This window comes from Hyla sarda, unplaced genomic scaffold (genome assembly GCF_029499605.1).
Source record: "Hyla sarda isolate aHylSar1 unplaced genomic scaffold, aHylSar1.hap1 scaffold_665, whole genome shotgun sequence".
Classification (NCBI taxonomy): Eukaryota; Metazoa; Chordata; class Amphibia; order Anura; family Hylidae; genus Hyla; species Hyla sarda.
Window position 1 is genome coordinate 100,874 of NW_026610681.1, and position 25,939 is coordinate 126,812.

Genomic DNA, 25,939 nt, shown 5'->3' on the forward strand with positions numbered 1-25,939 from the left:
AATTCTGTGCACAGACTTTGAGATCTATGCTTTAGACTGTATCTAAACCTGCTCCAACATGGACTGACATTCTGGCCTACTTTCAGCCGATGCGACTTGTCTGTCGCTGAACAGTCGCTTTTTATGTATTCAGCACCTATGTATAATGTTGTAAAAATGCTCTAGAAGCTAAAGTCGCAGAAATGTCACACATATTTGGCCTGCAACTTTCTGTGCGACAAATTCAGACAGGAAAAATCAGTATAAATCCTTAGAAAATTATCCCCCAGTGTCTCCATCTGCTGGCGGTATTGAATAAGCATTGCTGCACTGATGGGGTATGCATTAGACGAAAAAAAAGAAGAAAAAGAAGAATAATACGCCCAGAAAAGAGGCGAAAAGGAGAAAAACGTAAAAAAACGTGAAAAAAAAGTAAGAGGAAGAGAAGGGAAAAAAAGGTGGAAATGGGTTTAAAAGTGATTTCGGCGGAGAAATATATATATATATATATATATATATATATATATATATATATATGCGCACACACACACATAGATATAAACGTATTCTCCGTTGAGATATTGCAGCCGCTGCTGTGTCCAGGCCCAGGAGCCTTAGCACTGTGCTGTGATGTCACTCAATACCACTGACATCACTAGGTGTAAACAACATCTCTCCTTTGCTGTGTATGTGACTATGGAGCTGTTTGGTGATGTCGTCTATTACGGCCTTCATAGAAGCAACAGGAGATTGTTGCATCCATCTTGAACCCTCAGAACTACAGTGCTATGATGTCACTCACTTCCACAGGCCTTGCAGAGTGTAAACAACAACAACCCAGCTTTGTTGTGTATGTAACCATAGGGATTTGTGATGTCACCTAGAACCTTCACAGCAGCGACAGCTTTATGAGGAGCATCAGCACTTCTCTGCCTGAGCAGAACCATCACCGCCATAGGTTGTCAAATAACCCGGATTTAACCCACACAGGTAAGTCCAATGGGGTGCAGGCATGTCCTCTATGCTTACAGCTTCCCGTGGGTGTTGGTTTGATACCGTTTGGGGACAGCCAAGGAGGCATCTGCAGGCAACAAAGGTAGGTGTGTGCTTGTGTGTGTGTTTCCTATGCAGATCCTAAGCCCAGTGTCACATGCAAGTAGGAGGAGTAAGAAGGGTTCCTGGCAAATCCGGGTTATGGATTGCATTTAAAAAGGCCCCGTGGGAGTGCAATGGGCCCCTGTCTTGCTGCTTAGCAATAATGGTATGGGTTTAGGTTCTGCTGTGTGTACTGGTGGTTGACTGCCCCCCAGCCCAGAGTGTGCATGGAAAATTGTCTGGCAGCCTCCCTGACAGCAAGCAGTGATAGTGCCCATGAAGGGGACCTTGTTGGGCCCGCCCCTTTCACGGTTATCGCTTCTCGGCCTTTTGGCTAAGATCAAGTGTAGTATCTGTTCTTATCAGTTTAATATCTGATACGTCCCCTATCTGGGGACCATATATTAAATGGATTTTTGAGAACGGGGGCCGATTTCGAAGCTTGCTTCCGTCGCCCTATGCATTGACCCGATATGGCAGTATCTTCGGGTACAGTGCACCACCCCCTTACAGGGTTAAAAAGAAAGATTCCTACTTTCATTGCTACCTGCTTGCTGGCTAGCTAGCTAGCCAGCCCTGTGGGCCTTGCTGCTGCTGCAGCCAAAAAACAAAAGGTGGTGCTGCTGCTGCTTCTGCTGCTTCTGCTTCTGCTTGTGTCTGGCCCCTGTTGGAGCGTCCAGGCACAGGACTTCTGCTGCTGCTGACTAAATGGCCTCCTTAATTGGATCATTTGAGTAGCCAGCACACCTGTGCAGGTAGGGCATGACATGATAGGCAGCTGCCTTGATAGCGGGTGGGTGCTGAATGTTCCTAATTGACAAAATAAGATTAATGCTTATGAAGAAATATAAAATCTCATCCCTTCCCCAATATCGCGCCACACCCCTACCCCTTAATTCCCTGGTTGAACGTGATGGACATATGTCTTTTTTCGACCGTACTAACTATGTAACTATGTAACATAACATGGGGGGGGGGGGGGGGGGTCTCCTGGCTGTTCACACAGGTGTGTCATTGCTGTACATTGACCATGCATTGCTTCTGTGGTATTGCAAAGGCAAAGACAAATGCTTCCAGCCATCCATTGCACTAATGGATTGGTCATCAGCTGGCTGTCTATGTCCCGCATCAATATAGACCAAAGTACAGAGGGTTAGGCTATGCTATTGTGCACCTACCTGATGCATCAGAAGGTGCGAGGCCCTTGCTAAATTCTGTGCACAGACTTTGAGATCTATGCTTTAGACTGTATCTAAACCTGCTCCAACATGGACTGACATTCTGGCCTACTTTCAGCCGATGCGACTTGTCTGTCGCTGAACAGTCGCTTTTTATGTATTCAGCACCTATGTATAATGTTGTAAAAATGCTCTAGAAGCTAAAGTCGCAGAAATGTCACACATATTTGGCCTGCAACTTTCTGTGCGACAAATTCAGACAGGAAAAATCAGTATAAATCCTTAGAAAATTATCCCCCAGTGTCTCCATCTGCTGGCGGTATTGAATAAGCATTGCTGCACTGATGGGGTATGCATTAGACGAAAAAAAAGAAGAAAAAGAAGAATAATACGCCCAGAAAAGAGGCGAAAAGGAGAAAAACGTAAAAAAACGTGAAAAAAAAGTAAGAGGAAGAGAAGGGAAAAAAAGGTGGAAATGGGTTTAAAAGTGATTTCGGCGGAGAAATATATATATATATATATATATATATATATATATATATATATATATATATGCGCACACACACACATAGATATAAACGTATTCTCCGTTGAGATATTGCAGCCGCTGCTGTGTCCAGGCCCAGGAGCCTTAGCACTGTGCTGTGATGTCACTCAATACCACTGACATCACTAGGTGTAAACAACATCTCTCCTTTGCTGTGTATGTGACTATGGAGCTGTTTGGTGATGTCGTCTATTACGGCCTTCATAGAAGCAACAGGAGATTGTTGCATCCATCTTGAACCCTCAGAACTACAGTGCTATGATGTCACTCACTTCCACAGGCCTTGCAGAGTGTAAACAACAACAACCCAGCTTTGTTGTGTATGTAACCAAAGGGATTTGTGATGTCACCTAGAACCTTCACAGCAGCGACAGCTTTATGAGGAGCATCAGCACTGCTCTGCCTGAGCAGAACCATCACCGCCATAGGTTGTCAAATAACCCGGATTTAACCCACACAGGTCAGTCCAATGGGGTGCAGGCATGTCCTCTATGCTTACAGCTTCCCGTGGGTGTTGGTTTGATACCGTTTGGGGACAGCCAAGGAGGCATCTGCAGGCAACAAAGGTAGGTGTGTGCTTGTGTGTGTGTTTCCTATGCAGATCCTAAGCCCAGTGTCACATGCAAGTAGGAGGAGTAAGAAGGGTTCCTGGCAAATCCGGGTTATGGATTGCATTTAAAAAGGCCCCGTGGGAGTGCAATGGGCCCCTGTCTTGCTGCTTAGCAATAATGGTATGGGTTTAGGTTCTGCTGTGTGTACTGGTGGTTAACTGCCCCCCAGCCCAGAGTGTGCATGGAAAATTGTCTGGCAGCCTCCCTGACAGCAAGCAGTGATAGTGCCCATGAAGGGGACCTTGTTGGGCCCGCCCCTTTCACGGTTATCGCTTCTCGGCCTTTTGGCTAAGATCAAGTGTAGTATCTGTTCTTATCAGTTTAATATCTGATACGTCCCCTATCTGGGGACCATATATTAAATGGATTTTTGAGAACGGGGGCCGATTTCGAAGCTTGCTTCCGTCGCCCTATGCATTGACCCGATATGGCAGTATCTTCGGGTACAGTGCACCACCCCCTTACAGGGTTAAAAAGAAAGATTCCTACTTTCATTGCTACCTGCTTGCTGGCTAGCCAGCTAGCCAGCCCTGTGGGCCTTGCTGCTGCTGCAGCCAAAAAACAAAAGGTGGTGCTGCTGCTGCTTCTGCTGCTTCTGCTTCTGCTTGTGTCTGGCCCCTGTTGGAGCGTCCAGGCACAGGACTTCTGCTGCTGCTGACTAAATGGCCTCCTTAATTGGATCATTTGAGTAGCCAGCACACCTGTGCAGGTAGGGCATGACATGATAGGCAGCTGCCTTGATAGCGGGTGGGTGCTGAATGTTCCTAATTGACAAAATAAGATTAATGCTTATGAAGAAATATAAAATCTCATCCCTTCCCCAATATCGCGCCACACCCCTACCCCTTAATTCCCTGGTTGAACGTGATGGACATATGTCTTTTTTCGACCGTACTAACTATGTAACTATGTAACATAACATGGGGGGGGGGGGGGTCTCCTGGCTGTTCACACAGGTGTGTCATTGCTGTACATTGACCATGCATTGCTTCTGTGGTATTGCAAAGGCAAAGACAAATGCTTCCAGCCATCCATTGCACTAATGGATTGGTCATCAGCTGGCTGTCTATGTCCCGCATCAATATAGACCAAAGTACAGAGGGTTAGGCTATGCTATTGTGCACCTACCTGATGCATCAGAAGGTGCGAGGCCCTTGCTAAATTCTGTGCACAGACTTTGAGATCTATGCTTTAGACTGTATCTAAACCTGCTCCAACATGGACTGACATTCTGGCCTACTTTCAGCCGATGCGACTTGTCTGTCGCTGAACAGTCGCTTTTTATGTATTCAGCACCTATGTATAATGTTGTAAAAATGCTCTAGAAGCTAAAGTCGCAGAAATGTCACACATATTTGGCCTGCAACTTTCTGTGCGACAAATTCAGACAGGAAAAATCAGTATAAATCCTTAGAAAATTATCCCCCAGTGTCTCCATCTGCTGGCGGTATTGAATAAGCATTGCTGCACTGATGGGGTATGCATTAGACGAAAAAAAAGAAGAAAAAGAAGAATAATACGCCCAGAAAAGAGGCGAAAAGGAGAAAAACGTAAAAAAACGTGAAAAAAAAGTAAGAGGAAGAGAAGGGAAAAAAAGGTGGAAATGGGTTTAAAAGTGATTTCGGCGGAGAAATATATATATATATATATATATATATATATATATATATATATATATATATGCGCACACACACACATAGATATAAACGTATTCTCCGTTGAGATATTGCAGCCGCTGCTGTGTCCAGGCCCAGGAGCCTTAGCACTGTGCTGTGATGTCACTCAATACCACTGACATCACTAGGTGTAAACAACATCTCTCCTTTGCTGTGTATGTGACTATGGAGCTGTTTGGTGATGTCGTCTATTACGGCCTTCATAGAAGCAACAGGAGATTGTTGCATCCATCTTGAACCCTCAGAACTACAGTGCTATGATGTCACTCACTTCCACAGGCCTTGCAGAGTGTAAACAACAACAACCCAGCTTTGTTGTGTATGTAACCAAAGGGATTTGTGATGTCACCTAGAACCTTCACAGCAGCGACAGCTTTATGAGGAGCATCAGCACTGCTCTGCCTGAGCAGAACCATCACCGCCATAGGTTGTCAAATAACCCGGATTTAACCCACACAGGTAAGTCCAATGGGGTGCAGGCATGTCCTCTATGCTTACAGCTTCCCGTGGGTGTTGGTTTGATACCGTTTGGGGACAGCCAAGGAGGCATCTGCAGGCAACAAAGGTAGGTGTGTGCTTGTGTGTGTGTTTCCTATGCAGATCCTAAGCCCAGTGTCACATGCAAGTAGGAGGAGTAAGAAGGGTTCCTGGCAAATCCGGGTTATGGATTGCATTTAAAAAGGCCCCGTGGGAGTGCAATGGGCCCCTGTCTTGCTGCTTAGCAATAATGGTATGGGTTTAGGTTCTGCTGTGTGTACTGGTGGTTGACTGCCCCCCAGCCCAGAGTGTGCATGGAAAATTGTCTGGCAGCCTCCCTGACAGCAAGCAGTGATAGTGCCCATGAAGGGGACCTTGTTGGGCCCGCCCCTTTCACGGTTATCGCTTCTCGGCCTTTTGGCTAAGATCAAGTGTAGTATCTGTTCTTATCAGTTTAATATCTGATACGTCCCCTATCTGGGGACCATATATTAAATGGATTTTTGAGAACGGGGGCCGATTTCGAAGCTTGCTTCCGTCGCCCTATGCATTGACCCGATATGGCAGTATCTTCGGGTACAGTGCACCACCCCCTTACAGGGTTAAAAAGAAAGATTCCTACTTTCATTGCTACCTGCTTGCTGGCTAGCCAGCTAGCCAGCCCTGTGGGCCTTGCTGCTGCTGCAGCCAAAAAACAAAAGGTGGTGCTGCTGCTGCTTCTGCTGCTTCTGCTTCTGCTTGTGTCTGGCCCCTGTTGGAGCGTCCAGGCACAGGACTTCTGCTGCTGCTGACTAAATGGCCTCCTTAATTGGATCATTTGAGTAGCCAGCACACCTGTGCAGGTAGGGCATGACATGATAGGCAGCTGCCTTGATAGCGGGTGGGTGCTGAATGTTCCTAATTGACAAAATAAGATTAATGCTTATGAAGAAATATAAAATCTCATCCCTTCCCCAATATCGCGCCACACCCCTACCCCTTAATTCCCTGGTTGAACGTGATGGACATATGTCTTTTTTCGACCGTACTAACTATGTAACTATGTAACATAACATGGGGGGGGGGGGGTCTCCTGGCTGTTCACACAGGTGTGTCATTGCTGTACATTGACCATGCATTGCTTCTGTGGTATTGCAAAGGCAAAGACAAATGCTTCCAGCCATCCATTGCACTAATGGATTGGTCATCAGCTGGCTGTCTATGTCCCGCATCAATATAGACCAAAGTACAGAGGGTTAGGCTATGCTATTGTGCACCTACCTGATGCATCAGAAGGTGCGAGGCCCTTGCTAAATTCTGTGCACAGACTTTGAGATCTATGCTTTAGACTGTATCTAAACCTGCTCCAACATGGACTGACATTCTGGCCTACTTTCAGCCGATGCGACTTGTCTGTCGCTGAACAGTCGCTTTTTATGTATTCAGCACCTATGTATAATGTTGTAAAAATGCTCTAGAAGCTAAAGTCGCAGAAATGTCACACATATTTGGCCTGCAACTTTCTGTGCGACAAATTCAGACAGGAAAAATCAGTATAAATCCTTAGAAAATTATCCCCCAGTGTCTCCATCTGCTGGCGGTATTGAATAAGCATTGCTGCACTGATGGGGTATGCATTAGACGAAAAAAAAGAAGAAAAAGAAGAATAATACGCCCAGAAAAGAGGCGAAAAGGAGAAAAACGTAAAAAAACGTGAAAAAAAAGTAAGAGGAAGAGAAGGGAAAAAAAGGTGGAAATGGGTTTAAAAGTGATTTCGGCGGAGAAATATATATATATATATATATATATATATATATATATATATATGCGCACACACACACATAGATATAAACGTATTCTCCGTTGAGATATTGCAGCCGCTGCTGTGTCCAGGCCCAGGAGCCTTAGCACTGTGCTGTGATGTCACTCAATACCACTGACATCACTAGGTGTAAACAACATCTCTCCTTTGCTGTGTATGTGACTATGGAGCTGTTTGGTGATGTCGTCTATTACGGCCTTCATAGAAGCAACAGGAGATTGTTGCATCCATCTTGAACCCTCAGAACTACAGTGCTATGATGTCACTCACTTCCACAGGCCTTGCAGAGTGTAAACAACAACAACCCAGCTTTGTTGTGTATGTAACCAAAGGGATTTGTGATGTCACCTAGAACCTTCACAGCAGCGACAGCTTTATGAGGAGCATCAGCACTGCTCTGCCTGAGCAGAACCATCACCGCCATAGGTTGTCAAATAACCCGGATTTAACCCACACAGGTAAGTCCAATGGGGTGCAGGCATGTCCTCTATGCTTACAGCTTCCCGTGGGTGTTGGTTTGATACCGTTTGGGGACAGCCAAGGAGGCATCTGCAGGCAACAAAGGTAGGTGTGTGCTTGTGTGTGTGTTTCCTATGCAGATCCTAAGCCCAGTGTCACATGCAAGTAGGAGGAGTAAGAAGGGTTCCTGGCAAATCCGGGTTATGGATTGCATTTAAAAAGGCCCCGTGGGAGTGCAATGGGCCCCTGTCTTGCTGCTTAGCAATAATGGTATGGGTTTAGGTTCTGCTGTGTGTACTGGTGGTTGACTGCCCCCCAGCCCAGAGTGTGCATGGAAAATTGTCTGGCAGCCTCCCTGACAGCAAGCAGTGATAGTGCCCATGAAGGGGACCTTGTTGGGCCCGCCCCTTTCACGGTTATCGCTTCTCGGCCTTTTGGCTAAGATCAAGTGTAGTATCTGTTCTTATCAGTTTAATATCTGATACGTCCCCTATCTGGGGACCATATATTAAATGGATTTTTGAGAACGGGGGCCGATTTCGAAGCTTGCTTCCGTCGCCCTATGCATTGACCCGATATGGCAGTATCTTCGGGTACAGTGCACCACCCCCTTACAGGGTTAAAAAGAAAGATTCCTACTTTCATTGCTACCTGCTTGCTGGCTAGCCAGCTAGCCAGCCCTGTGGGCCTTGCTGCTGCTGCAGCCAAAAAACAAAAGGTGGTGCTGCTGCTGCTTCTGCTGCTTCTGCTTCTGCTTGTGTCTGGCCCCTGTTGGAGCGTCCAGGCACAGGACTTCTGCTGCTGCTGACTAAATGGCCTCCTTAATTGGATCATTTGAGTAGCCAGCACACCTGTGCAGGTAGGGCATGACATGATAGGCAGCTGCCTTGATAGCGGGTGGGTGCTGAATGTTCCTAATTGACAAAATAAGATTAATGCTTATGAAGAAATATAAAATCTCATCCCTTCCCCAATATCGCGCCACACCCCTACCCCTTAATTCCCTGGTTGAACGTGATGGACATATGTCTTTTTTCGACCGTACTAACTATGTAACTATGTAACATAACATGGGGGGGGGGGGGGGGGGGGTCTCCTGGCTGTTCACACAGGTGTGTCATTGCTGTACATTGACCATGCATTGCTTCTGTGGTATTGCAAAGGCAAAGACAAATGCTTCCAGCCATCCATTGCACTAATGGATTGGTCATCAGCTGGCTGTCTATGTCCCGCATCAATATAGACCAAAGTACAGAGGGTTAGGCTATGCTATTGTGCACCTACCTGATGCATCAGAAGGTGCGAGGCCCTTGCTAAATTCTGTGCACAGACTTTGAGATCTATGCTTTAGACTGTATCTAAACCTGCTCCAACATGGACTGACATTCTGGCCTACTTTCAGCCGATGCGACTTGTCTGTCGCTGAACAGTCGCTTTTTATGTATTCAGCACCTATGTATAATGTTGTAAAAATGCTCTAGAAGCTAAAGTCGCAGAAATGTCACACATATTTGGCCTGCAACTTTCTGTGCGACAAATTCAGACAGGAAAAATCAGTATAAATCCTTAGAAAATTATCCCCCAGTGTCTCCATCTGCTGGCGGTATTGAATAAGCATTGCTGCACTGATGGGGTATGCATTAGACGAAAAAAAAGAAGAAAAAGAAGAATAATACGCCCAGAAAAGAGGCGAAAAGGAGAAAAACGTAAAAAAACGTGAAAAAAAAGTAAGAGGAAGAGAAGGGAAAAAAAGGTGGAAATGGGTTTAAAAGTGATTTCGGCGGAGAAATATATATATATATATATATATATATATATATATATATATATATATATGCGCACACACACACATAGATATAAACGTATTCTCCGTTGAGATATTGCAGCCGCTGCTGTGTCCAGGCCCAGGAGCCTTAGCACTGTGCTGTGATGTCACTCAATACCACTGACATCACTAGGTGTAAACAACATCTCTCCTTTGCTGTGTATGTGACTATGGAGCTGTTTGGTGATGTCGTCTATTACGGCCTTCATAGAAGCAACAGGAGATTGTTGCATCCATCTTGAACCCTCAGAACTACAGTGCTATGATGTCACTCACTTCCACAGGCCTTGCAGAGTGTAAACAACAACAACCCAGCTTTGTTGTGTATGTAACCAAAGGGATTTGTGATGTCACCTAGAACCTTCACAGCAGCGACAGCTTTATGAGGAGCATCAGCACTGCTCTGCCTGAGCAGAACCATCACCGCCATAGGTTGTCAAATAACCCGGATTTAACCCACACAGGTAAGTCCAATGGGGTGCAGGCATGTCCTCTATGCTTACAGCTTCCCGTGGGTGTTGGTTTGATACCGTTTGGGGACAGCCAAGGAGGCATCTGCAGGCAACAAAGGTAGGTGTGTGCTTGTGTGTGTGTTTCCTATGCAGATCCTAAGCCCAGTGTCACATGCAAGTAGGAGGAGTAAGAAGGGTTCCTGGCAAATCCGGGTTATGGATTGCATTTAAAAAGGCCCCGTGGGAGTGCAATGGGCCCCTGTCTTGCTGCTTAGCAATAATGGTATGGGTTTAGGTTCTGCTGTGTGTACTGGTGGTTGACTGCCCCCCAGCCCAGAGTGTGCATGGAAAATTGTCTGGCAGCCTCCCTGACAGCAAGCAGTGATAGTGCCCATGAAGGGGACCTTGTTGGGCCCGCCCCTTTCACGGTTATCGCTTCTCGGCCTTTTGGCTAAGATCAAGTGTAGTATCTGTTCTTATCAGTTTAATATCTGATACGTCCCCTATCTGGGGACCATATATTAAATGGATTTTTGAGAACGGGGGCCGATTTCGAAGCTTGCTTCCGTCGCCCTATGCATTGACCCGATATGGCAGTATCTTCGGGTACAGTGCACCACCCCCTTACAGGGTTAAAAAGAAAGATTCCTACTTTCATTGCTACCTGCTTGCTGGCTAGCCAGCTAGCCAGCCCTGTGGGCCTTGCTGCTGCTGCAGCCAAAAAACAAAAGGTGGTGCTGCTGCTGCTTCTGCTGCTTCTGCTTCTGCTTGTGTCTGGCCCCTGTTGGAGCGTCCAGGCACAGGACTTCTGCTGCTGCTGACTAAATGGCCTCCTTAATTGGATCATTTGAGTAGCCAGCACACCTGTGCAGGTAGGGCATGACATGATAGGCAGCTGCCTTGATAGCGGGTGGGTGCTGAATGTTCCTAATTGACAAAATAAGATTAATGCTTATGAAGAAATATAAAATCTCATCCCTTCCCCAATATCGCGCCACACCCCTACCCCTTAATTCCCTGGTTGAACGTGATGGACATATGTCTTTTTTCGACCGTACTAACTATGTAACTATGTAACATAACATGGGGGGGGGGGGGGGTCTCCTGGCTGTTCACACAGGTGTGTCATTGCTGTACATTGACCATGCATTGCTTCTGTGGTATTGCAAAGGCAAAGACAAATGCTTCCAGCCATCCATTGCACTAATGGATTGGTCATCAGCTGGCTGTCTATGTCCCGCATCAATATAGACCAAAGTACAGAGGGTTAGGCTATGCTATTGTGCACCTACCTGATGCATCAGAAGGTGCGAGGCCCTTGCTAAATTCTGTGCACAGACTTTGAGATCTATGCTTTAGACTGTATCTAAACCTGCTCCAACATGGACTGACATTCTGGCCTACTTTCAGCCGATGCGACTTGTCTGTCGCTGAACAGTCGCTTTTTATGTATTCAGCACCTATGTATAATGTTGTAAAAATGCTCTAGAAGCTAAAGTCGCAGAAATGTCACACATATTTGGCCTGCAACTTTCTGTGCGACAAATTCAGACAGGAAAAATCAGTATAAATCCTTAGAAAATTATCCCCCAGTGTCTCCATCTGCTGGCGGTATTGAATAAGCATTGCTGCACTGATGGGGTATGCATTAGACGAAAAAAAAGAAGAAAAAGAAGAATAATACGCCCAGAAAAGAGGCGAAAAGGAGAAAAACGTAAAAAAACGTGAAAAAAAAGTAAGAGGAAGAGAAGGGAAAAAAAGGTGGAAATGGGTTTAAAAGTGATTTCGGCGGAGAAATATATATATATATATATATATATATATATATATATATATATATATATGCGCACACACACACATAGATATAAACGTATTCTCCGTTGAGATATTGCAGCCGCTGCTGTGTCCAGGCCCAGGAGCCTTAGCACTGTGCTGTGATGTCACTCAATACCACTGACATCACTAGGTGTAAACAACATCTCTCCTTTGCTGTGTATGTGACTATGGAGCTGTTTGGTGATGTCGTCTATTACGGCCTTCATAGAAGCAACAGGAGATTGTTGCATCCATCTTGAACCCTCAGAACTACAGTGCTATGATGTCACTCACTTCCACAGGCCTTGCAGAGTGTAAACAACAACAACCCAGCTTTGTTGTGTATGTAACCAAAGGGATTTGTGATGTCACCTAGAACCTTCACAGCAGCGACAGCTTTATGAGGAGCATCAGCACTGCTCTGCCTGAGCAGAACCATCACCGCCATAGGTTGTCAAATAACCCGGATTTAACCCACACAGGTAAGTCCAATGGGGTGCAGGCATGTCCTCTATGCTTACAGCTTCCCGTGGGTGTTGGTTTGATACCGTTTGGGGACAGCCAAGGAGGCATCTGCAGGCAACAAAGGTAGGTGTGTGCTTGTGTGTGTGTTTCCTATGCAGATCCTAAGCCCAGTGTCACATGCAAGTAGGAGGAGTAAGAAGGGTTCCTGGCAAATCCGGGTTATGGATTGCATTTAAAAAGGCCCCGTGGGAGTGCAATGGGCCCCTGTCTTGCTGCTTAGCAATAATGGTATGGGTTTAGGTTCTGCTGTGTGTACTGGTGGTTGACTGCCCCCCAGCCCAGAGTGTGCATGGAAAATTGTCTGGCAGCCTCCCTGACAACAAGCAGTGATAGTGCCCATGAAGGGGACCTTGTTGGGCCCGCCCCTTTCACGGTTATCGCTTCTCGGCCTTTTGGCTAGATCAAGTGTCTGGTCAGGAGGATCCTGGGAGTTTGTCCTACCTTTTCCAAGGGGGGCTGCTACGAGGAACCGAAAAGGCGATCGACAAGATGGGTGTTCGCATCCGTTACCTTACATCCGGTGAAACGCGGATTCGTTTTTCCTTTCGCTTTGATGTTGATGAAGACAAGCAAGAACTCGTCCAACTTTCTTATTTTGTGAAAGAAACTCTCTACAAGCTTCTTGGGGTGAAGAAAGAGAACATCGTCTGTCTCAGAGATCCTCGGAAGGGCAGCTTCATCCTAACTCTGGACTCTGCTTATGCATGCCAGAATCTTTTTGAGAAGCTGAAAAGCAATCAAGACCTTGCTGAGCTTGATGGGATCACGGTCACAGTGTTGTATACTGGAGGCGATATTCCTCTAGTTGTGTGTATGCACAATCCCTTTGTGACTGTGTCCCATATTGAGCTCTTTTTGGGGAAATACTGCAGTTCTGTTAAGTATTCCCATAAGGTGATGAATTCAGAAGACCTATGGACGGGGAAACATAAGTTTTTTGTGAAAATGAAGGAGGATGCTACTGGCATTGGAGGGTTGTGTCATCCACCCTCCAACTTTTCTATCGGTCGGGATAAGGGCTATTTGTTTTATCCCGAGATGCCTACTTTTTGTAGGAAATGTAAGAAATTCGGACATACTATGGAAGTTTGCACGGACACTACAGTTCGCTGTGGTCGGTGCAATCAAGAAGGCCATGTTTCTAAGGACTGTGCTAAAATCGTCTGCAACATTTGTGGTGAAGAAGGCCATGCCTTTAAAGATTGCAGTCTCCGTTCCAGTGTAGCTAGATCGTGGGCTGACCGTGTAGCGGGGAGAGTGGGTGTAGTGCAAGCTGAAGTACCACCTGCGAAAGCACCCCAGCGGTCTGAGGCGCCTTCAGAAAAGCCGGCTGTAACTTCTCATGTCGTGGCGGAGCTTATGGACCTTTCTGCTGTGCCTGAGACAGAGGGGAGACCTTCTGTGGAGGGTTCTGGTGGTGGAGGGTCACTAGTGAGCAGTGAAGCCATGGAGGTTGGCGTGAAGGAGATCAAGCGGAAGAAGGAACTTGGAGATGAGCCACAACTTGGCATTAAACGGCCTGTCAAAAAAAGCTCAGACGAATGTGAGGACAGTCAACATGCATGGAGGCCTTCTATAAGATCAGCGTCCGATCCAAAAAATATCAAAGAGTTCGAAAGCCCGGAGTCACCTGTGGGTTTCATATCGGACTCAAACTCCAGTAGCGAATAGCTTCCTTAAAGTGCTCCTCTCTTAATGTGAGAGGTCTAAAGAGCCCTACGAGAAGGGCTGCTTTGTTTAGTTTTTTAGAGACCTTGGACTGTTCTCTGTTCTTTTTACAAGAATGTGGAATTGAACATAGTCCAAATTATGAGGACCTTTGTCGTAGCTGGACTTTGGGACCATCGGTCTGGTCGGGTGACAATCTGAACAGATCTTCAGGTGTTGGGATCTTGTTTAGAGGTTCAGATGTACAAGTTTTGTCCTTCTTAGAAATTATACCTGGTAGAGCGCTATTAGTTAATATTAAGTACAATGGCTCAGAGATTAAGCTTTTTAACATCTATGCTTCTCCTGAAAAAAATGAGAGAGCCGACTTGATTAATGATATTCAGGCTTTTATCCCAGGTTCAACACCTATTTTAATGGCTGGAGATTTTAATTGTTGTATGAGTGGTGATCATCGTGAGAGTGGAAGTGTGCATGTCAGAGTGGATAAAACAGAGAAACAGATTAAGAGTATGACTGAGGATTTTAACTTTACCGATGTCTGGAGGAGAAAATACCCAGACGACCCTGGTTACACATGGGAAAATAATGTCTGCAAATCCAGGATTGATTTTATTTTTTTATCGGAAAGTTTTAATCTAGTTGAGGTTTCTCTTTTATCGAATATTTTCTCTGATCATAAGTTATTACATGCACATGTCACTTTACCTGGCCTAGAGAAAGGCAGAGGCGTTTGGAAGCTCAACACTACTTTATTAGAGGACATGAAAACAAAAAATGATTTTATTGCTGCTTATAACAAATGGAGATTGCGTCAATCCCAATATAAAAATATTTTGGATTGGTGGGAGGATGTTAAAAAGTGGACTAAACTGTTTTTTATCCGTGTGGGCATCCAAAAGGCTAAGGAGAAAAAGTTATGGTTTAAAATGTTAAACACTAAAATCCAAACATATTATAAACTAAAGCAAGCCGGGCTTGAGATGGATGATGTTATTGCTCAGACAAAGAATGAAATAAAAAATGCCATTAGTCAAAAAGGAAAAGAAATGATTTTTAACAGCAAGGTGCAATGTCTGGAGAATGATGAAAAGTGTTCGAGATTCTTTTTTAAGAAGGTGGTGGGAAAGAAAGAAATGATATCTGTAATAGAAGGGAAGATAACTAATGAAGAGATGTTGCGAGAAGCACAAGTATTTTATCAGGAGCTTTTTAATAAAAAAGATATTGATATTTCCTTTACTAATGATGTTTTAGATACCTTGGATTCAAAACTTGACAAAACTGACCAAGAGAGCCTTTGTGATGAAATCTTTTTACCTGAACTTTTAAGCACTTTTAAGAGTTTTTTAAATGGTAAAACACCTGGTTCGGATGGGTTGCCAGTTGAATTTTATCTGTGTTTTTGGTCCATTTTAAAAGATGATCTTTTAGGTATTTTTAACTGTGCTTTTAAATCTGAGATTTTACCTGCGTCCTGGAGAGATGGTGTTGTTACTCTGATTTTTAAAAAAGGAGACATCTCTAAATTAGAAAATTGGAGGCCTATTACCCTGCTAAATACAGACTATAAGGTTTTAGCAAAAATTTTAGCAAATAGGCTCAAGCAGGTAATTTCTAAGGTTATACACAGTGACCAAGTATGCGGAGTACCTGGAAGGAAAATAAGTGATCATCTAAACCTTGTAAAAGATGTTTTATGGTATCAGAAACAATGTGATCAGAAATTGGCAATTTTATCCTTGGATTTTCAAAAGGCTTATGACCGTGTTTCTCATGATTTTTTATGGTTGGTTTTAAAGAAAATGAATTTTCCTGATTTTATTGTTGGAAAAATTGCACTTTTATATAAAAACTGTTTTAGTCGTATTTTAATTAACGGTTTTTTATCCCAAGAGGTATGTTTACAGTCTGGGGTGAAACAGGGGTGCCCCCTATCACCCATTCTTTTCATATGTGCAATAGAACCTCTGTTGAATGTTTTGAGAAAAGATAAGCTCATTAGAGGAGCGCCAATCCCTGGAAGTGGAGGACAGAGCGTAAAGACGATAGCATACATGGATGATGTTAATATTCTATGTCCAGATGAACCATCCCTGAAACGTGCTATCAGACAGACAGAATTTTTTTGTGAGGGCTCTGGCTTCAAATTAAATAAAAATAAATGTGATTGCTTTGCAATAGGGAATTGGGGCAATACGGAGGTGAATGTGCAATATGATAAAATCAAAATCTTGGGTGTCATCTTTGACAATGAAAATAATGGAGAGGAAAGCTGGTCCATCGTCAAAGAGAAAGTGCAAAAGAAAATAAGTTTTTGGAAAATGAGGAAATTAACAATAGAAGGAAAAGTACTGATAATGAAAGCTTTGTTGCTACCTATCATGCTATATTTAAGCTTGGTTTTCCCACCGAGTGAACGCACCTTAAAGTTTTTAAACAAGATTTGCTTTCATTTTTTATGGGGGTCTAAAATGGATAAACTCAGGAGAGATGTAATGATGAAGACAAAGAAATTGGGGGGTAAGGATGTGCCTGATTTAAAAAGGTTTTTATATATTCACTTTTTTTCTATGTGTTTTAATGGCTTGCAAAGAAACTGTTATTGGTCTTATTTTTTAAAATATGCTGCAGGTCACATTTTTAGAAAAAGAAAGTGGATAACCTTACCTTTAACGTCCCCAATCTTATTTATTCCCCCAGCGCACTATGTGGTTTTAGAAAAGATTATTCGTATTTATGGCATTGCTAATTTTAGTCAAGAAATTTGTAGTAATGCACGAAAATTAGTTCCTGAAATCAGGAAGATAGAACAGATTTGCTTAATATCTAATTATTCCACTGAGAAATCTCTAAGAGTTTGGAGGATGGTGAATATGGGATTCTTATCTAATGACTTAAAAGATCTGGCCTGGCAGATAGCACATCAATGTTTGCCTACCAGAGAATTCCAACACAGAAGAGGATTGTGTCGTAGTGCAAAGTGCCCGAGAATGGGGTGTCCTAGTGAGGAAACAGTTTTACACCTTTTTTGGAACTGTTTTTACGCCCAAGAGATATGGCATTTGATAGGACCCTTACTAAAATTCATTTCTGATCTTAATTTTTTAAATCATGAAGTTATTTTATATGGATTTTATAATGTTTTATCTGTGGAAAAGTCTCGGGTTTTGTGGATTAGTATAAATTGTATTAAAATTGCACTATGGAAGACGAGGAATATTCTTCTTTTTAAAAGAGACACTATTACCTCTAAAGATTGTGTTCGCCTAGCTCTTAGTGAGATGTATGTTTTCTATTTATTGGATAAAAAAAGATTAGGTCACAAAGTGGCTAAAAGTCTTTGGAATCTACATCTGTGGAATATGCTTTTAGCAGACTAAGTATAATCTGGACTGCGTAAGGTCTTTTAGTCTAAGAATATTATATCTAAAAGTAAAAAATCTGTTCTTATCAGTTTAATATCTGATACGTCCCCTATCTGGGGACCATATATTAAATGGATTTTTGAGAACGGGGGCCGATTTCGAAGCTTGCTTCCGTCGCCCTATGCATTGACCCGATATGGCAGTATCTTCGGGTACAGTGCACCACCCCCTTACAGGGTTAAAAAGAAAGATTCCTACTTTCATTGCTACCTGCTTGCTGGCTAGCCAGCTAGCCAGCCCTGTGGGCCTTGCTGCTGCTGCAGCCAAAAAACAAAAGGTGGTGCTGCTGCTGCTTCTGCTGCTTCTGCTTCTGCTTGTGTCTGGCCCCTGTTGGAGCGTCCAGGCACAGGACTTCTGCTGCTGCTGACTAAATGGCCTCCTTAATTGGATCATTTGAGTAGCCAGCACACCTGTGCAGGTAGGGCATGACATGATAGGCAGCTGCCTTGATAGCGGGTGGGTGCTGAATGTTCCTAATTGACAAAATAAGATTAATGCTTATGAAGAAATATAAAATCTCATCCCTTCCCCAATATCGCGCCACACCCCTACCCCTTAATTCCCTGGTTGAACGTGATGGACATATGTCTTTTTTCGACCGTACTAACTATGTAACTATGTAACATAACATGGGGGGGGGGGGGGGGGTCTCCTGGCTGTTCACACAGGTGTGTCATTGCTGTACATTGACCATGCATTGCTTCTGTGGTATTGCAAAGGCAAAGACAAATGCTTCCAGCCATCCATTGCACTAATGGATTGGTCATCAGCTGGCTGTCTATGTCCCGCATCAATATAGACCAAAGTACAGAGGGTTAGGCTATGCTATTGTGCACCTACCTGATGCATCAGAAGGTGCGAGGCCCTTGCTAAATTCTGTGCACAGACTTTGAGATCTATGCTTTAGACTGTATCTAAACCTGCTCCAACATGGACTGACATTCTGGCCTACTTTCAGCCGATGCGACTTGTCTGTCGCTGAACAGTCGCTTTTTATGTATTCAGCACCTATGTATAATGTTGTAAAAATGCTCTAGAAGCTAAAGTCGCAGAAATGTCACACATATTTGGCCTGCAACTTTCTGTGCGACAAATTCAGACAGGAAAAATCAGTATAAATCCTTAGAAAATTATCCCCCAGTGTCTCCATCTGCTGGCGGTATTGAATAAGCATTGCTGCACTGATGGGGTATGCATTAGACGAAAAAAAAGAAGAAAAAGAAGAATAATACGCCCAGAAAAGAGGCGAAAAGGAGAAAAACGTAAAAAAACGTGAAAAAAAAGTAAGAGGAAGAGAAGGGAAAAAAAGGTGGAAATGGGTTTAAAAGTGATTTCGGCGGAGAAATATATATATATATATATATATATATATATATATATATATATATATATGCGCACACACACACATAGATATAAACGTATTCTCCGTTGAGATATTGCAGCCGCTGCTGTGTCCAGGCCCAGGAGCCTTAGCACTGTGCTGTGATGTCACTCAATACCACTGACATCACTAGGTGTAAACAACATCTCTCCTTTGCTGTGTATGTGACTATGGAGCTGTTTGGTGATGTCGTCTATTACGGCCTTCATAGAAGCAACAGGAGATTGTTGCATCCATCTTGAACCCTCAGAACTACAGTGCTATGATGTCACTCACTTCCACAGGCCTTGCAGAGTGTTACATAGTTACATAGTTACATAGTTAGTACGGTCGAAAAAAGACATATGTCCATCAAGTTCAACCAGGGAATTAAGGGGTAGGGGTGTGGCGCGATATTGGGGAAGGGATGGGATTTTATATTTCTTCATAAGCATTAATGTTATTTTGTTCCATAAATGTATCTAATCCTGTTTTAAAGCTGTTAATTGTTCCTGCTGTGACCAGTTCCTGAGGTAGACCGTTCCATAAATTCACAGTCCTCACGGTAAAGAAGGCGTGTCGCCCCTTGAGACTAAACTTTTTCTTCTCCAGACGGAGGGAGTGTCCCCTCGTCCTTTGGGGGGGTTTAACCTGGAACAGTTTTTCTCCATATTTTTTGTATGGGCCATTAATATACTTATATACGTTTATCATATCCCCCCTTAAACGTCTCTTCTCAAGACTAAACAATTGTAACTCCTTTAATCGCTCCTCATAGCTAAGATGTTCCAATAGCTAAGATGTTCCAAAAAAGTAAACAACAACAACCCAGCTTTGTTGTGTATGTAACCAAAGGGATTTGTGATGTCACCTAGAACCTTCACAGCAGCGACAGCTTTATGAGGAGCATCAGCACTGCTCTGCCTGAGCAGAACCATCACCGCCATAGGTTGTCAAATAACCCGGATTTAACCCACACAGGTAAGTCCAATGGGGTGCAGGCATGTCCTCTATGCTTACAGCTTCCCGTGGGTGTTGGTTTGATACCGTTTGGGGACAGCCAAGGAGGCATCTGCAGGCAACAAAGGTAGGTGTGTGCTTGTGTGTGTGTTTCCTATGCAGATCCTAAGCCCAGTGTCACATGCAAGTAGGAGGAGTAAGAAGGGTTCCTGGCAAATCCGGGTTATGGATTGCATTTAAAAAGGCCCCGTGGGAGTGCAATGGGCCCCTGTCTTGCTGCTTAGCAATAATGGTATGGGTTTAGGTTCTGCTGTGTGTACTGGTGGTTGACTGCCCCCCAGCCCAGAGTGTGCATGGAAAATTGTCTGGCAGCCTCCCTGACAGCAAGCAGTGATAGTGCCCATGAAGGGGACCTTGTTGGGCCCGCCCCTTTCACGGTTATCGCTTCTCGGCCTTTTGGCTAAGATCAAGTGTAGTATCTGTTCTTATCAGTTTAATATCTGATACGTCCCCTATCTGGGGACCATATATTAAATGGATTTTTGAGAACGGGGGCCGATTTCGAAGCTTGCTTCCGTCGCCCTATGCATTGACCCGATATGGCAGTATCTTCGGGTACAGTGCACCACCCCCTTACAGGGTTAAAAAGAAAGATTCCTACTTTCATTGCTACCTGCTTGCTGGCTAGCCAGCTAGCCAGCCCTGTGGGCCTTGCTGCTGCTGCAGCCAAAAAACAAAAGGTGGTGCTGCTGCTGCTTCTGCTGCTTCTGCTTCTGCTTGTGTCTGGCCCCTGTTGGAGCGTCCAGGCACAGGACTTCTGCTGCTGCTGACTAAATGGCCTCCTTAATTGGATCATTTGAGTAGCCAGCACACCTGTGCAGGTAGGGCATGACATGATAGGCAGCTGCCTTGATAGCGGGTGGGTGCTGAATGTTCCTAATTGACAAAATAAGATTAATGCTTATGAAGAAATATAAAATCTCATCCCTTCCCCAATATCGCGCCACACCCCTACCCCTTAATTCCCTGGTTGAACGTGATGGACATATGTCTTTTTTCGACCGTACTAACTATGTAACTATGTAACATAACATGGGGGGGGGGGGGGGGGGTCTCCTGGCTGTTCACACAGGTGTGTCATTGCTGTACATTGACCATGCATTGCTTCTGTGGTATTGCAAAGGCAAAGACAAATGCTTCCAGCCATCCATTGCACTAATGGATTGGTCATCAGCTGGCTGTCTATGTCCCGCATCAATATAGACCAAAGTACAGAGGGTTAGGCTATGCTATTGTGCACCTACCTGATGCATCAGAAGGTGCGAGGCCCTTGCTAAATTCTGTGCACAGACTTTGAGATCTATGCTTTAGACTGTATCTAAACCTGCTCCAACATGGACTGACATTCTGGCCTACTTTCAGCCGATGCGACTTGTCTGTCGCTGAACAGTCGCTTTTTATGTATTCAGCACCTATGTATAATGTTGTAAAAATGCTCTAGAAGCTAAAGTCGCAGAAATGTCACACATATTTGGCCTGCAACTTTCTGTGCGACAAATTCAGACAGGAAAAATCAGTATAAATCCTTAGAAAATTATCCCCCAGTGTCTCCATCTGCTGGCGGTATTGAATAAGCATTGCTGCACTGATGGGGTATGCATTAGACGAAAAAAAAGAAGAAAAAGAAGAATAATACGCCCAGAAAAGAGGCGAAAAGGAGAAAAACGTAAAAAAACGTGAAAAAAAGTAAGAGGAAGAGAAGGGAAAAAAAGGTGGAAATGGGTTTAAAAGTGATTTCGGCGGAGAAATATATATATATATATATATATATATATATATATATATATATATGCGCACACACACACATAGATATAAACGTATTCTCCGTTGAGATATTGCAGCCGCTGCTGTGTCCAGGCCCAGGAGCCTTAGCACTGTGCTGTGATGTCACTCAATACCACTGACATCACTAGGTGTAAACAACATCTCTCCTTTGCTGTGTATGTGACTATGGAGCTGTTTGGTGATGTCGTCTATTACGGCCTTCATAGAAGCAACAGGAGATTGTTGCATCCATCTTGAACCCTCAGAACTACAGTGCTATGATGTCACTCACTTCCACAGGCCTTGCAGAGTGTAAACAACAACAACCCAGCTTTGTTGTGTATGTAACCAAAGGGATTTGTGATGTCACCTAGAACCTTCACAGCAGCGACAGCTTTATGAGGAGCATCAGCACTGCTCTGCCTGAGCAGAACCATCACCGCCATAGGTTGTCAAATAACCCGGATTTAACCCACACAGGTAAGTCCAATGGGGTGCAGGCATGTCCTCTATGCTTACAGCTTCCCGTGGGTGTTGGTTTGATACCGTTTGGGGACAGCCAAGGAGGCATCTGCAGGCAACAAAGGTAGGTGTGTGCTTGTGTGTGTGTTTCCTATGCAGATCCTAAGCCCAGTGTCACATGCAAGTAGGAGGAGTAAGAAGGGTTCCTGGCAAATCCGGGTTATGGATTGCATTTAAAAAGGCCCCGTGGGAGTGCAATGGGCCCCTGTCTTGCTGCTTAGCAATAATGGTATGGGTTTAGGTTCTGCTGTGTGTACTGGTGGTTGACTGCCCCCCAGCCCAGAGTGTGCATGGAAAATTGTCTGGCAGCCTCCCTGACAGCAAGCAGTGATAGTGCCCATGAAGGGGACCTTGTTGGGCCCGCCCCTTTCACGGTTATCGCTTCTCGGCCTTTTGGCTAAGATCAAGTGTAGTATCTGTTCTTATCAGTTTAATATCTGATACGTCCCCTATCTGGGGACCATATATTAAATGGATTTTTGAGAACGGGGGCCGATTTCGAAGCTTGCTTCCGTCGCCCTATGCATTGACCCGATATGGCAGTATCTTCGGGTACAGTGCACCACCCCCTTACAGGGTTAAAAAGAAAGATTCCTACTTTCATTGCTACCTGCTTGCTGGCTAGCCAGCTAGCCAGCCCTGTGGGCCTTGCTGCTGCTGCAGCCAAAAAACAAAAGGTGGTGCTGCTGCTGCTTCTGCTGCTTCTGCTTCTGCTTGTGTCTGGCCCCTGTTGGAGCGTCCAGGCACAGGACTTCTGCTGCTGCTGACTAAATGGCCTCCTTAATTGGATCATTTGAGTAGCCAGCACACCTGTGCAGGTAGGGCATGACATGATAGGCAGCTGCCTTGATAGCGGGTGGGTGCTGAATGTTCCTAATTGACAAAATAAGATTAATGCTTATGAAGAAATATAAAATCTCATCCCTTCCCCAATATCGCGCCACACCCCTACCCCTTAATTCCCTGGTTGAACGTGATGGACATATGTCTTTTTTCGACCGTACTAACTATGTAACTATGTAACATAACATGGGGGGGGGGGGGGGGGGGGGGTCTCCTGGCTGTTCACACAGGTGTGTCATTGCTGTACATTGACCATGCATTGCTTCTGTGGTATTGCAAAGGCAAAGACAAATGCTTCCAGCCATCCATTGCACTAATGGATTGGTCATCAGCTGGCTGTCTATGTCCCGCATCAATATAGACCAAAGTACAGAGGGTTAGGCTATGCTATTGTGCACCTACCTGATGCATCAGAAGGTGCGAGGCCCTTACTAAATTCTGTGCACAGACTTTGAGATCTATACTTTAGACTGTATCTAAACCTGCTCCAACATGGACTGACATTCTGGCCTACTTTCAGCCGATGCGACTTGTCTGTCGCTGAACAGTCGCTTTTTATGTATTCAGCACCTATGTATAATGTTGTAAAAATGCTCTAGAAGCTAAAGTCGCAGAAATGTCACACATATTTGGCCTGCAACTTTCTGTGCGACAAATTCAGACAGGAAAAATCAGTATAAATCCTTAGAAAATTATCCCCCAGTGTCTCCATCTGCTGGCGGTATTGAATAAGCATTGCTGCACTGATGGGGTATGCATTAGACGAAAAAAAAGAAGAAAAAGAAGAATAATACGCCCAGAAAAGAGGCGAAAAGGAGAAAAACGTAAATAAACGTGAAAAAAAAGTAAGAGGAAGAGAAGGGAAAAAAAGGTGGAAATGGGTTTAAAAGTGATTTCGGCGGAGAAATATATATATATATATATATATATATATATATATATATATATATATGCGCACACACACACATAGATATAAACGTATTCTCCGTTGAGATATTGCAGCCGCTGCTGTGTCCAGGCCCAGGAGCCTTAGCACTGTGCTGTGATGTCACTCAATACCACTGACATCACTAGGTGTAAACAACATCTCTCCTTTGCTGTGTATGTGACTATGGAGCTGTTTGGTGATGTCGTCTATTACGGCCTTCATAGAAGCAACAGGAGATTGTTGCATCCATCTTGAACCCTCAGAACTACAGTGCTATGATGTCACTCACTTCCACAGGCCTTGCAGAGTGTAAACAACAACAACCCAGCTTTGTTGTGTATGTAACCAAAGGGATTTGTGATGTCACCTAGAACCTTCACAGCAGCGACAGCTTTATGAGGAGCATCAGCACTGCTCTGCCTGAGCAGAACCATCACCGCCATAGGTTGTCAAATAACCCGGATTTAACCCACACAGGTAAGTCCAATGGGGTGCAGGCATGTCCTCTATGCTTACAGCTTCCCGTGGGTGTTGGTTTGATACCGTTTGGGGACAGCCAAGGAGGCATCTGCAGGCAACAAAGGTAGGTGTGTGCTTGTGTGTGTGTTTCCTATGCAGATCCTAAGCCCAGTGTCACATGCAAGTAGGAGGAGTAAGAAGGGTTCCTGGCAAATCCGGGTTATGGATTGCATTTAAAAAGGCCCCGTGGGAGTGCAATGGGCCCCTGTCTTGCTGCTTAGCAATAATGGTATGGGTTTAGGTTCTGCTGTGTGTACTGGTGGTTGACTGCCCCCCAGCCCAGAGTGTGCATGGAAAATTGTCTGGCAGCCTCCCTGACAGCAAGCAGTGATAGTGCCCATGAAGGGGACCTTGTTGGGCCCGCCCCTTTCACGGTTATCGCTTCTCGGCCTTTTGGCTAAGATCAAGTGTAGTATCTGTTCTTATCAGTTTAATATCTGATACGTCCCCTATCTGGGGACCATATATTAAATGGATTTTTGAGAACGGGGGCCGATTTCGAAGCTTGCTTCCGTCGCCCTATGCATTGACCCGATATGGCAGTATCTTCGGGTACAGTGCACCACCCCCTTACAGGGTTAAAAAGAAAGATTCCTACTTTCATTGCTACCTGCTTGCTGGCTAGCCAGCTAGCCAGCCCTGTGGGCCTTGCTGCTGCTGCAGCCAAAAAACAAAAGGTGGTGCTGCTGCTGCTTCTGCTGCTTCTGCTTCTGCTTGTGTCTGGCCCCTGTTGGAGCGTCCAGGCACAGGACTTCTGCTGCTGCTGACTAAATGGCCTCCTTAATTGGATCATTTGAGTAGCCAGCACACCTGTGCAGGTAGGGCATGACATGATAGGCAGCTGCCTTGATAGCGGGTGGGTGCTGAATGTTCCTAATTGACAAAATAAGATTAATGCTTATGAAGAAATATAAAATCTCATCCCTTCCCCAATATCGCGCCACACCCCTACCCCTTAATTCCCTGGTTGAACGTGATGGACATATGTCTTTTTTCGACCGTACCAACTATGTAACTATGTAACATAACATGGGGGGGGTGTCTCCTGGCTGTTCACACAGGTGTGTCATTGCTGTACATTGACCATGCATTGCTTCTGTGGTATTGCAAAGGCAAAGACAAATGCTTCCAGCCATCCATTGCACTAATGGATTGGTCATCAGCTGGCTGTCTATGTCCCGCATCAATATAGACCAAAGTACAGAGGGTTAGGCTATGCTATTGTGCACCTACCTGATGCATCAGAAGGTGCGAGGCCCTTGCTAAATTCTGTGCACAGACTTTGAGATCTATGCTTTAGACTGTATCTAAACCTGCTCCAACATGGACTGACATTCTGGCCTACTTTCAGCCGATGCGACTTGTCTGTCGCTGAACAGTCGCTTTTTATGTATTCAGCACCTATGTATAATGTTGTAAAAATGCTCTAGAAGCTAAAGTCGCAGAA

General features: G+C 44.6%; 8 non-coding genes and 1 pseudogene across 8 annotated transcripts; all 9 read left to right on the plus strand.

Annotated features, from left to right (window-relative positions):
• The first annotated feature begins 1,388 nt into the window (after positions 1 to 1,388).
• Positions 1,389 to 1,579, plus strand: LOC130343012 (U2 spliceosomal RNA). The gene has a single exon (XR_008882446.1). It is a non-coding gene; the product is annotated as a U2 spliceosomal RNA (small nuclear RNA).
• Positions 1,580 to 3,678: 2,099 nt separating this feature from the next.
• LOC130343013 (U2 spliceosomal RNA) lies at positions 3,679 to 3,869 on the plus strand. The gene has a single exon (XR_008882447.1). It is a non-coding gene; the product is annotated as a U2 spliceosomal RNA (small nuclear RNA).
• Positions 3,870 to 5,964: 2,095 nt separating this feature from the next.
• LOC130343014 (U2 spliceosomal RNA) lies at positions 5,965 to 6,155 on the plus strand. The gene has a single exon (XR_008882448.1). It is a non-coding gene; the product is annotated as a U2 spliceosomal RNA (small nuclear RNA).
• A 2,086-nt stretch (positions 6,156 to 8,241) lies between these two features.
• Positions 8,242 to 8,432, plus strand: LOC130343015 (U2 spliceosomal RNA). Its single transcript, XR_008882449.1, has one exon. It is a non-coding gene; the product is annotated as a U2 spliceosomal RNA (small nuclear RNA).
• Positions 8,433 to 10,531: 2,099 nt separating this feature from the next.
• On the plus strand, positions 10,532 to 10,722 carry LOC130343016 (U2 spliceosomal RNA). Its single transcript, XR_008882450.1, has one exon. It is a non-coding gene; the product is annotated as a U2 spliceosomal RNA (small nuclear RNA).
• A 6,806-nt stretch (positions 10,723 to 17,528) lies between these two features.
• Positions 17,529 to 17,704, plus strand: LOC130342979 (U2 spliceosomal RNA; annotated as a pseudogene).
• Positions 17,705 to 20,296: 2,592 nt separating this feature from the next.
• Positions 20,297 to 20,487, plus strand: LOC130343017 (U2 spliceosomal RNA). The gene has a single exon (XR_008882451.1). It is a non-coding gene; the product is annotated as a U2 spliceosomal RNA (small nuclear RNA).
• A 2,092-nt stretch (positions 20,488 to 22,579) lies between these two features.
• LOC130343019 (U2 spliceosomal RNA) lies at positions 22,580 to 22,770 on the plus strand. Its single transcript, XR_008882452.1, has one exon. It is a non-coding gene; the product is annotated as a U2 spliceosomal RNA (small nuclear RNA).
• A 2,099-nt stretch (positions 22,771 to 24,869) lies between these two features.
• LOC130343021 (U2 spliceosomal RNA) lies at positions 24,870 to 25,060 on the plus strand. Its single transcript, XR_008882454.1, has one exon. It is a non-coding gene; the product is annotated as a U2 spliceosomal RNA (small nuclear RNA).
• Positions 25,061 to 25,939: the final 879 nt, after the last annotated feature.